Source organism: Perca fluviatilis, chromosome 19, assembly GCF_010015445.1.
Source record: "Perca fluviatilis chromosome 19, GENO_Pfluv_1.0, whole genome shotgun sequence".
Classification (NCBI taxonomy): Eukaryota; Metazoa; Chordata; class Actinopteri; order Perciformes; family Percidae; genus Perca; species Perca fluviatilis.
Genome location: NC_053130.1, coordinates 7,948,334 through 7,961,379, shown reverse-complemented (window position 1 = coordinate 7,961,379; position 13,046 = coordinate 7,948,334). Strand labels below are relative to the sequence as shown.

General features: G+C 39.0%; 1 non-coding gene across 1 annotated transcript; it reads right to left on the bottom strand.

Moving 5' to 3' along the window:
- Positions 1-10,191: 10,191 nt before the first annotated feature.
- Positions 10,192-10,263, bottom strand: trnaq-cug. The gene has a single exon. It is a non-coding gene; the product is annotated as a tRNA-Gln (tRNA).
- Positions 10,264-13,046: the final 2,783 nt, after the last annotated feature.

Here is a 13,046-nt window from a genome sequence, read left to right as displayed (position 1 = left end):
CGCGCTGGACAGGGCCACGCAGGCAGGGGCTCGCGCTAGCTGGGGACCATCCAGAGTTCACGCGGCCTGCGGGAGTCGCGAGCCCATTGTTTCACTGGTCTCTCTCTCCCTCTCTCTCTCTCTCTCTCTCTCTCTCTGGATGGATTATTGTTGTGCAAAGGCAGTTGGAAATTTGAAGGGTTAAAAGTGTGAGAAATATATATCAAAACGTTGTCCACGCGTTTCATTTTGACAGATGGGATTATCAGAAATTAAAAAAAAAATTCTCTGCTACATTCATAATTAATCCTGTAGGCTATTAGTAGCTGCCGTTTAATTATCCATTTTTTTCAATTATTGGTAACGTGATTAACGTGAGCTTGTAGCCTAGGCTGTAAACTGGTAGTTTAGGATGAATGGTTCTCTATTCACGTATTTTAGCCTATAGTCGAATATGCTGTCTTTTTGTAGGCCTATATTACAGCATTTCTGTAGGCCTGAATTTTTACTTTATAGATATTTTTATGTATAATGTTGCCTACAGACATCAGTTCTGATTTCAACGGGACATATAGCCTAGGCCTAACCACAAACGGCTCAGTTTAAAGCATTAAAGCATTATCACATAAACAGCCTTTTAGATCATTTCTTGTATATATTCCAACTATATTCGCCTCTCATTCTGAGTTGGGTCTGTGATATAAAGCCATTCAGATGTGGGCTTTTCTTTCTTGGGGTCGTTTCACTTTTTCATCTTAGACAGGCTGACCGCCGGCTCACCCCTCCGCCCCCGGCCCGCTGCCGGGTCAAAGCCGAGCGGAGAGCAGCTTTAACCCGGTTTAGACATTAACTGCGACCTCCAGCCCTGGTGGGAACACATGCACCGTCTCGGACTGACCAGCGAACAAGTAGCCCCACATTATGACTGTAAATTAAGACACAACACACACACACACACACACACGCTGACCGCATTGTGTTAAGACTCACGATTGCAGAATTTTAGAATGTGTTATGGCAACGCAATCTGTGGGAATCGTCGTTTCTTTACACACGAGTGAATTGTGATTACAATTTAATCATATCAATTTAATGGCTCTGAAATTAAAAGGAATAAGCCAAATAACATAACTGCAAATGATAATCCAAATTTGTTTCATACACTAATATAGGCCTACATTTAGAAATCGTAAAATTAATATAATCGAGTTAGGAAGTAGTCTTAAATTAGACGTTGAATTATGTATTTATTAGGCCTAATTTCCAACACATTGTGGACTACATTGCACAAATCAAATAGATAACTACAAATACCAAAAGCAGTAGCATGTGTTATGAAGGAAAAGTCTGGACTTAAAAACCTTTTGGATGTCTGTATCACAGAGCCTGCTGAAGGCTGCTGAATATTATATTACCAAATACAATTGGTTACCGTGTTCTGCCATAATAATACATTCAATAAAATTGGTTGTGTAAAGTAAAATACAAATCTTTCAACCGTCAGTACACAGAACATTTCGCTGTTTGTGTACACTCTATAAGATACAATTAGCCTGTATACTAACTGTATACTACTGGTACCAAAAGTATTCTACAACCCTGAACCTTATTTAGTTCAATGTTGTTTCACAGATTAATGCCACTGTGTTTTTGCCTGTCTCGCACTCATGGAGCAAAGTCCCCCAAAATGTTCTCCATATATACTGCTGGTGCAGAGTTTTCTTTTCGCTCCTGTTTTTATGAGGCTTGGTGTGAGCAGAAATAGTCGTAAAATGTTAACATCTTAAAGTGCCATGACTCAAGCTGGTGTTTACATACACACACAAACACCAGTGCGGGCAGAAATCCTGTTTGCACTGCCTTCAGTCTAACGGCAGGCTACATCTCAAACCTTCAACCATCCAGCCTGCGGACAGAAACTAAATCTAAAATGTGCTTTCTGGTACAATATCGTCAAAGCTTGGTTTCAACGGCGCTTATTAACCACTCAGCCTTCTTTACAGTCATCTTTATTATTAGCCTATGTTGTCCCTAAATGGGAGATCATGACGTCAAAATCCTAAACCTGATAATCCTCCACATATGGAATAAGGTTTTGCCGCAACAGAAAGTAAAGGATGTACTGCCCACTCAAGAACACACATGCTGAGGGAAATTGCGCGCACACACACACGCGCGCGCACATGCTGTTTAATGCTCAGGTCTTTCTACAAAATGTGTTAAAACACAGACCTCTGTTCACTTTAAAAAATATAGATAGCCTATGTTTAAACAAATAGGATCACAAGGACCTGATATATTTAGTAGCCTATAAATCAGGTTTCTTCACTGGGAGGGCACACAGCAATATTAAACATATGATGCTGAACAGTCCTCTTAAAAAAAGGGGAAATCTTGAAAGTCCTTGAATTTTTTTTTTTTTAATTAGGCCTATATTTAAATATTTTAGAACGCGTTTGATAACTGAATGGTGGGTATTTAAGCATCTTAAAATAGCACTAAAATTGTGTAATAGCCCCACTTCCCTGAGAGCTGTAGCTTGTATTTGGTTGTTTGGATGTGGCAGCATTATTTGAAATTATCATTTGACTTTAAAAGCTCAAGATTACAAATTAATAAAAATAAAAATAAAAAACACAGCATCAACAAAATATCTCATGTGAACCAATGTCAGGTCTTACCACTGAAACACGTCTTGAATTTCACCCACACGAGGCCTTGATAGTGATAGGATTTGATGTCCGAATGTCCGAGAGAATATGAGTGCCCTTTCTGCCCAAACTATCACCTCTGGAGTGACTAAATTAGATTATATGTTGACTACAGGTGGATCTTTGGACCCCCCTCACTCACTCACTTGGGCCTTAGGGGGCCCCCTGGACCACAGCTTTAATTCGGGGAATACCCCCCCCCCCCCTCTCCCCCCCATCTCCTCCATCTGCCCCCTGCCTCATACAGTCAAAACTTCATATCCATGCCAAATATGAAAACAAAACCCCACTTACTTGTTCTGTTCTAATCTCGCGCTAAAACACGATGTTCGTTTCTGCCAAATCCCGTCGGTGCGCATCGAGGCTGATTATTGGAACCGTCTCCGTAGTTTCTCTCTGCGACACAAAGAGCATTCTGTTGATTTCGGACAAATATCGGCTACCAGTCCCATCTGGCCGCCTGTCGGCTATTCTCTCTGAGTTATATTTTGGGGCTTGTCAAACCGCCGGCAATAAAACACACTTTATTACCGTCACGTGCTCAGCTTTTTTTTTCTTTTCTTTTTTGCTGCTCCCACGCGGGTTCATAAATTATTAGGCCCTGCACAGAGAGCCTCTTTATTCGATAATGGCGCTTAAAAAAACCGCTTCAATCTCTGGGGTTTTGTTGTGCTGTTGGAGATAAAAACAATACTACGTTTTCTGGTCTTTTGAACTTGCACAGAGTGCTTTGAGTGGTTTCAATGTATTTGTTTCCTCTTTCCAATTCTATTTTTAGCCTATTTCTGAATACGGGTTCTCCTCTCTTTTTTTTAAGATACCAAAGAAATGAATTGTTATTTGTGTTCCTGGTGTTTGAATCGAATTATTTGCCTTCTTTGGTGTAACTGGGGCTTTTTGTTGCTATAATATCGGAGGGCAACCCATGTTCTTTGAAGAAATAGTGTTGGACATTTGTGAATGGTGTAAAAATCCGTGCGTACATATTATATTTCGTGTGCGTAAAACCGAGAGCCCGCATGCTGTCACCTTGTTGAGACCCCCCACTGCAGTCCTTTCCTCCAAAACAAGCAGATACTGAACGCTGTTTGCATTTTTCCGGATGTTCCTGGAATGCTGTTTGGAGCATTTGTTTCCTGCTTTGATTTCCGTAAATGGGGAGCAATAAAGCCATAAACTGGCTCTGTGAAAACACTCCGCGGGTCTGTGTGTGTGCGTGTGTGTGTGTGTGTGTGTGTGTGTGTGTGTGTGTGTGTGTGTGTGTGTGTGTGTGTGTGTGTGTGTGTGTGTGTGTGTATGTGTGTGTGGCTGTGTGTCCTCAGCACCCCTGTGGCTGCTGAAGTGTCAAAACCAAACCAAAAGTTAGGCTACATATAAATATCTTTTTAAAAAATACGCCTGCTTGAAATTAGACCTACTTAATGATAAGTTAAAAATAAAAGGCACAGTAGCCTAATACTAATAACAATAATAGCAATAATGCCAAACAAAATTGGAAAAGCCATCTGTCTGGAAAATAACCAAGATAACGCACATTTCATTAACGCACATGTCTATAGGCTGTCTAATGTGTGCAGCGAAAAAAAGCTTTCAAATCATTTATCTTTTCCAAATCAGTTTTTATTTATTTATTTATTTTGTTAGGCTATATATTTTTATTCGTGTCGTTTTCAGTACATTTTGAAAAATATCCCCAAAAATGTTCAGCAACCGTGGCCTGTAACTCTGGATTACATTATTAATAATGCACAGGTTACGACACAGAGCACAAGATGTTCGGTGATTGAAGAAGTGCAGTGGAAAAGAATCCGTTTACTTTCATTAACAAAGTGTCAGCGCCGTTTTTAGACCGCAGCCCACTTGAATCCCTGATTTATAGCGCCTCGGCTTGGCGTCCTGCCTAATAACGCCTCCTAGCAGCTGTAGCATTAAAAAAAAACGCGTCCAGAGCCAAGCAAAAATGTCCCGGGACAGCAGAGCAGATGAAGTCGCCCTCTTCGAGGTGCATTCAAGGTAACTCGGAGAAGATAATTCTCATGACCTCCAGGTTGAATGAACCGGAGGGTGAGGGGAAGATGGTGACGTTATCACTGAATACTGATGCTGTTGGAGCAAACAAGCCCTGGATCTGTAGCGCCATCTAGTGTTTAAAAGACACAGCAGCGCTGCAGCAGCAGATCTAAAGATGTGTGTAGGCCTACTACTTATTAAGATTTTAGTGATGAAGAAGATTTTTAGGATGACGTAGCAGCATTAGTACGAGGAGCTTTCAGCAGGTATTCGTCTGATTGATCCATAGTTCTTCATGACAATGTCCATTCATGATGCATGTTTTTAAAAAAAGTATTTGTTTTTAATGAAGATCTGCATTCATGATGCATGTTTTTTTATATATATAATTTGTTTCATGAAGATCTGCATTCATTATGCATGTTTCAAAAAAAGAAAACTAATCTTTTATTTCTTTTTTTTTTAAGTTCATGTAAGGTGCAGCTTGAATGGAGGTTTTTGCCTTTTGTTTCCTTTGCCAGCATGTGCCACTGCACTGAGTACCATCTAATTCTTTACTGTTACCTCCCTCTGGTGGCTCATAATAATAATAGCACTTTTGGCAACAATTTTAAATAGGATACAAGTACGTGGACATCCATCAAGAGTTTAACCAAAGAAATGGTACTATGTGACGACATATCTCAAACAGCTACATTTGTTATAATCTTAGTGTTTAATCCAATAGAAAATGACTTGACTATATGTTAAACAGTCCTCCTATATGCTACACAAGTCATTACCAATTTGAATAATTGTTGATAAATAATTAAATAGCTTTTGGTTATTGTTTGCCCATATCCTTTTTTATGTTACCTGAATCAACTGCTTCACTTCAGATAAAGTGCTCCAGCTGCGTGAGTTCTGGGACAAGAAGAAGAAGAAAAAAAAAGTGAAATGTCCGTGGACAAAAATCAAAGACAAGCTGTGACAAAAAATGATCACTTAATAAATTATCAATTATCAGGAAAAAGCAGCGAAATCAGGCTCTCAGGACAAACCTGCAGGTTGTTTTCTTCTTTGTAAATGTGATATGAAGTCTTTGCACCATGCTGCAGGGACAGAGAGAAAGGCATTCTTTTTGTAATTTACTGCCACACAAATGCATCTATCTCTATGTTGGTTTCTGTCTTTGTCGTTCTGTCTCTCTCTCTCTCTCTCCCAGGCTCTGTCTGTCCGTCTGTCTGTCTTATGTCTTTCTGTCTGTCTCTGGTTTTAATCTGTCTCATTCTCTGCGTCACTGTCTCCTTTTGTCTCTTTCTTTTGTTTCTTTCTCTCACACACATTGGCCCATAAACACACACACACACACACACACTCCCTGCTGCATTGCAGTAGGTTGTAAATACTGAGTGCCAGCTGAGCTTGAATGAGCAGCACCAGTGAAATACTGTCTTTGTCTCTCTCTATCTCTCACTTCCCGCCTGCTGCCCTCATGAGAAAAAAAAAAGAAATGTCAAATTCAAGAAAGTAGAGAAAATACTGTCTCTTTGTCTCTCTGACACTTAGGCTGCCCTCATAAAAAAGAATGTCAATGAAAGCAAAAACACCGAGGAAAGGGTTCTTTCTGTCTTGTTCTGTCCATCTGTCCGAGTACGTTTTTTTTATGGCGGAGGAAAGAGAAATTCACTTTCTTTCACAGAGGCCTGTGTGATTTCTTATAAAACAAGTATCAAGAAAGATAGCCGGACAAAGAGGAGATGCTAAAATGTAAAAGGAAGACATTTTCTTTCGGATTGTCTGTTTAGTCAGAGGGCAGATGATCCTTTGTGGCACCTAAAAGCCCAATTTTTTAAGGACACACATAACGCCACTTTGTGTGATAAACAATATATCGGTGGATTCAAACACCTGTGTATCTATGAATATAGCCAAAAACGTGCATGTGCATTTTACATGACATTGCTTAAGTGTGTCTTATGACCACATTGAGGACTGCTACTCAGGGCTGCACTTTCCTCATAGCATCATCCTTAAACAATTTGTAATCTAGATATATCCTTCTTGTATATATTTCAACACAGTGAAGTAGCTGTTGGTTGGTACACAGACATATACACCCTTAACTGTATATATATATATATATATATATATATATATATATATATATATATATATAACATTGTCTGCATCAGGACTGGGGATTGTAACCAAATGCAAATGATTCATAAAGGATGGTGCTGTTCCCTCCTGTATTCTCTTGTATCCCTTTCCAGTAGCTGTATGACTTGGCTGGAGCATTTGGAAATACAGGTACAGTTAAACAGGAGTCCTTGTATCTCTAAATATGCATTCTAGTCATATAAGAATTATGTTCACATGCATCAGATGTGCTAGTGAAAAAGACATTTTGCGGATGCCAGAGTGCAGAAACATAGGGTCTAGTGTATAATTTGTTGCTAAAATTTCAGATATTGTGTAATATTTAGCAGACCATTTTAAAAGCCTGCTTATACTCATCAAAGTATATATTATGCAACATACAATTAAAGCCTCTTGATCCATATAGACATTAATAATAAGCAGCAGGAGAGCATAATTACTGTTTTAGATCTCCACACACATGCATGTAGTGGAGCAATGATTGGATTATCTATTCGGTTCCACACCACAACTGTATTTTGAATGCCAAAGCTCAGCGTCGGTACCTGATGTGAGGCAGCCTGCTGGACTCCATTTTCCTCTGCAGCATCCTGAGATCAACATAACAAAGTAGGACACGAATTAAAATCTTGGAGAAAATGAAAACGAAATTTCAGTCCGAAATGAGTTGGGAGATGTTTGGAAGAGTAGGACAAGACAGTCGACACAGGAGAGAAAACATGCAAAATAAATCTACATACGCATCTTTTTCCGCCTGTGAACAGCCAGTTTCTTCCTTTCGGTATTAAACGTTAGGCCTACTTGATATCGGATGTGTTTAGGGGCATTTGTTCGGCACGTGTTAACATTAAAACGTAACATTTAACGAATAAATTAGACAAATCTGGTTATAAATATTGCAGAAAGATACAAAAGACAATGTAGAGAGAAGCCGTCCATGGAGGCGCGCGGGTACCAAGAAGCAGCTCTGGGCTACCGAGAGCGCGCGGGGGTAAAGGGAGGCTGTCCGCGAGGGTACGCACTGCACGCGCACACATGACCGTTAACGGGCCAATGGCGCGCGGTGTCGACTCATAAAATGGTTTTATGACCCGCGTGTGTAAATCGCGCAGACAGAAAGTGGAATTTGTGGCAGCTGGAAGCTGAAGCAGCGAGAGAAAGCTGCATCTTAAAATAAACGCACACACTTATGGGCTACAAACCCTACACACACACACACACACACACAGGAACCCTTATCCGGCCTAAACACCTCCAGTCATTTGGGTTTTTTTAGGCCTTTGACGATCCAGTGTTGCAATACTTTGATTTTGAGTTTGATTTTCATTTAGTGGCTATTTTGTGGATAACAAAAAAAAAACATGTCGGAATTCTAGCTGAAATGTACAAAAATAAATGTCATTTGTGCCTGATATTTAGACTGAAAACTCTTACAATTAAGGAAATCAAAGCCTTACCTCCTTAACCAAAATAGTTTCATTCTGTAAATGTTGTAGGCTAATCCTTTGATACACAACCTTATTAATGCTCTGTTTTTTTATGCCGCATAGGCTAAGTTTTTCTTTGACATTTTACCTCTGGCATAGCTAATAATCAGCATCCATTACTCTCACCTCTCCAGCTTTCTGCTTCATCATCTGTAGAAAAGATGTTAGAAATTCCTCCATTTTTTCCCTCAACAGGGTGAAAGAATATGCCCTTACATATCTACACTACATTCCTTCTGCGAGATAAAGGGAGATGGCTGATGGCTGCCATAAGAGAAACTGCTGCAGTATGACAGTTCACGGTCTGAATCCTTTTCATTTAACTGGAATTTAAATAACTCTTGGCAGACCTAAACCCCTGAGTGCGTTTTAATGGCCACACAAGCCTACCAGCCACTCGAATAAAGTTAGTTATCAGAGCAGAACATCTAAATCAACACACAATCCTAATCAACACTTTGAATAAAAATTTAAAAAAAAGACTGATTTAGTCATTATGTTCCAAATGGTATTTTTGCCCTATCTTCTAGAAATGAAAGTAGCTGCCATAAAACATTGGCTTCTCCCTCATCTCCATTTTCATGACAATGGCAGCCATCTTATTTTAGGTAGTTAAACTCGGCCTACCACAATCCACCTGTGCACGTCTACCATTTTAGTTTAAGGTATCTTATAAGAAAAGGCTTCAACCCGCCGAGAAAAAATTATTACAGAAAAATTCCATCAGATGTTAAAATGCATGTTTTCTCATATTTCTGATTCCTGCATTTGGCACCTTGTCCCGAAGAAACACACACTTGACCGTTTGAAAACGACTGTCTCAAACTATAGTGACGCTACATGGCTGGTCATAACACATTTTTTTTACACTGTTGCTGCAGGTTAAACTCTGGGAATTCTTTGATATTTAAGGATTACTGCATATAAGACCAAATCTGGTCTTGGTGGTGGTAATAGATCTTCTTTGTTTTTGTTTAGGTCTTTGATTCATGATTAGTCTTTTTATAGCCTCTGAGAACACGAGCGGAAAGACGTATTGGCAACATTTTAACGCCAGCATTCATTTGAAAACTCAGCCATTTATATCAAAGCCAATCAGTGCTGAAACAGAGTGGGCCTTTTAAATGGCAGGAATACTCATGCGTTGTGGTTGTATTGGGCTGCTGTTTTACAATACTTGGTCATTATGTGCAATTTCCCTTTTCTCAGCATAAAGTAAATAAATGAAATGGGTCATTTTGAAATACTTTGAGAGAAGAAGTTATTTTCTATCCAGTTTTGCAAGGTACAGTACACGTCAACCCGTGTTGATTGTGTCAGTGTGCTGGTTAAGGTGACTGCAGAGAACGTTTTATTTTGAAGAGGAAACAGAAGATGGAAGTATAGAATCACCCCTCTGATTGCAGTGATGCTCCCAGATGCCAGCGTCTAAATTATTTCATATGTAACTAGTGTGAATTTCTTTCTTTATGTAACTGTCTCGTCTACACTGAAATAGGATCACGATGAGAAACGGCTCATATATCACACAAGTTGTAATTTAATATCACTGAATGGCGCTTTCCCTTTCTGTATTATCCCATATGTCCAAATCAGATCATTTTCTTTCTTTAATGATTTTATAAAAAAAAAAAAAAAATCTTTAGACATCTTGAAGACGTTTTGGGCTATTTCCTGAAAAGTTCAAGCCGCTAAGAATAGCCGTGATATGTTTATTCTTAATCTGCAAGTAGCTACAGCCGGAAAATAGGTAACATGTCATGGAGTATTAATTTATCAACTAAATGCATGTAATTACAATGCTTCAGTAAACAGGATGGACTCGTGTCACTCATCTGTCTGATATTAGAAGCTGAAAATTCAGGTTCTACTGAGACTTGAACTCAGATCGCTGGATTCAGAGTCCAGAGTGCTAACCATTACACCATAGAACCGCTGTGGTTCAGACAGCACAACACCTCCACCCGGCGGACAGAGACAGCCTCTACACATGCAGCGTTTCTCTGATTAGGCGAGTCTTAGTAGCAGTAGTAGTCGAATGTATTGTAGTGGTACTGTATATTGGCCAGAATCTGCATTTGGGGGAGAGGGGGGTATATCATAGTGGGGGGTCTGGGTGTCCTCCCCCGGTGAAGTTTTGAGCATCAACGACTTCATTTCCTCCATTCTTCTATGCACCAATGTACGGCGGAAATACCTTTATTTAGCCTATGTGAAGAAGAAAAACACAGATGACAATTCAAAATATATCAAAAATATAATGGAAAGTATGTTGTTGCGGGTCATTGGGCATTTTGAAGTGGGTATATGGAAATCCTGGAGCTTTAGTGGGTATATTGTGTACTGTGTGTACCTGCGTATCACGTAGACTACACCACTGGTCTTAATCCTAAATCACTGTAAGACAACAATTAAGCAAGGTTCAGTTTATTAGGGAAAGAAATGATTTCTTGGACCTTATTGTTGTCTCCCTTCGAAACGACGTTTGTATCGTTACTGATAGACAAAGTAGGCTACAGTAGGCTCTTATTTATAGGCTGCATAGTAGGTTACATCTCCCTCCTACGAATACAGATGCTGGTAACCTATGCACATACTAAACCATACTTTTTCGAAATTATAATTTTTCATGCAGCCTAACTCACTTAAGTTATTAAAGTAGTCCAACCCTAGGTTACTATGCCATTGTGAATTCATTTCATGTTATTGCAGACATTTATTTTTTTTTTCACCAGAGGAGTGCCTTGGACCTTCTGTTGTTTTTCATCTCTATTGCAGACATTGTATTGGGAATCGGGAGCCATAATTTGAACATTACTTGCCGTCCTATTTAATTTCTGCAGCACGATAAGTGTTCCCTGTAGTTGACTTAATGTGGGTGTTTCGTTCCTTTTATTTCATGGCACCGTTTAGTTAAGTCCCACATTAATCGGAATTTCTAAACTCTTTTGTGAATCTAATTTCTTATTTACCTTTTTTTTGCCTTTATTGTACAGTCCTTTTCTGCATATTCCAGTGTGTTGGCGTGATATGTGTAGTTTTATAGATTTTTTTATTTTGTTATTATGGAATGTTAACAGAAATTTGAAGGGGTTCATTCGCAGAAACAGGTAAAGGCCATTCTTAAAATGGGTAAACCAAAACCTGGAGCGCAAAAACATGATGTAGGAATTTTTTTTAAATTAGCCCATATTTGTATTTTCAAGCTTTCTTGTTTGCAGCTTTCATCTAGTTTATCCTTCATAGTTTGGGATACCAGCGCGCAATCGACATATGACTCACACACTATGTGCGTAAAAAGAACTGCCATTTTAAGTTAGAAAATGAGACGAGAAGGTCATTTTCTAACACTTCTTATTCACTGCAAGAACATTTAAATGAAATTCAAATCCTGTCATGCATTAAGCATTATTAAGCCTGGATGGCAAAAAGTGGTGTTGACGATATATGGCGTTAAAGCTGTTGGCCTTCGACAGCGACATTGAAATGTTAGATTTTCCTAAAATCATACCAGTAATCCGGGTTTTTCTTTAACTAAAGGGGCTACAGTTAGAGTTAGAGATCTTCGATACACCTAGTCTGAAGTCGTAACAACCAATAACCAGCGCCTTTGTTTTCCGTTTTAATTCCCTGTATAATAAAATGCCCTGGGTGCTGTGCTCCTGCGGTCTGTAGAAATGTGATTGAGGCTGTCTGGTCTCATCTGCAGACAATGACTTTAACATTTAGAAGGACAGTTGAGGCTCCAAGGCAGGAAAGGGTATCCCAATAAAACCATATATAGTCACGATGACTGTCTGGCCTAAATGACTTTATGGTGCCTCTCTCTCTCTGTCTCACTCTCTCTCTCTGCGTGTCTCTGTGTCTTGAGTTGGGGGGAAAGTCACGTTTATTCTCCAAATGCATGCTGTTGGTTTATGACCCTGCAGTAGGATGAGCTGAGCACTTTATATGGCCGCAATAAATGAGGGAAGGTACGAGGCGCTGCACTGACTTTGACAAAACAAGGAGGCAGAAATGTCTCTCTGTGGACTGAAACTCCCACTGCATCTACCTGGGAGCAGTGGAACACCTTGACGTTGGAATAATATAGCCTAATAATAGTTAAAAAAAAATAAATAAATATATATATATATATATATATATATATATATATATATATATATATATATATATATATATATATATATATATATATATAATAAATCACATTATTGCTCTATAATCCGGTGTAACGTCGAACAGAGATCCCAGTGTTTTTCTCGTGTGGGATCATACCATAATAACGTAGGGTAATACGATGAGAACAGGGCTAATTTTAGTAATAGTAGTAGTTTTAGTGCATTTAGTGTTTGTGCGTGTTTCTTCATTTCATACTAACATATATTTACATTATAAAAAACAATCCAACTGTGACTTTATTACAGCTATAATAATGCAGGCTGTTCTCAGGAACCATTCGTGCATATGTCTAGCTACGAAAAGTAATTGGTATGAATGTATCACTGTAGCTATGTTCCCAGGCTGGCCTCAGAACCAATCTCACCAAACCTCGTAGTAATAGCAGTTTTTTGTTTGTGTTTCTCTACTTCATACAAACATATAAACATTGAATACAAGAATTATAAATTACAATACAACTGTAATTTTAATAATCCAACCGAACGACCGGCTACTAAAAAAAGAAGCTAATAGCCTAGTCGTAGTATTTTCTCTG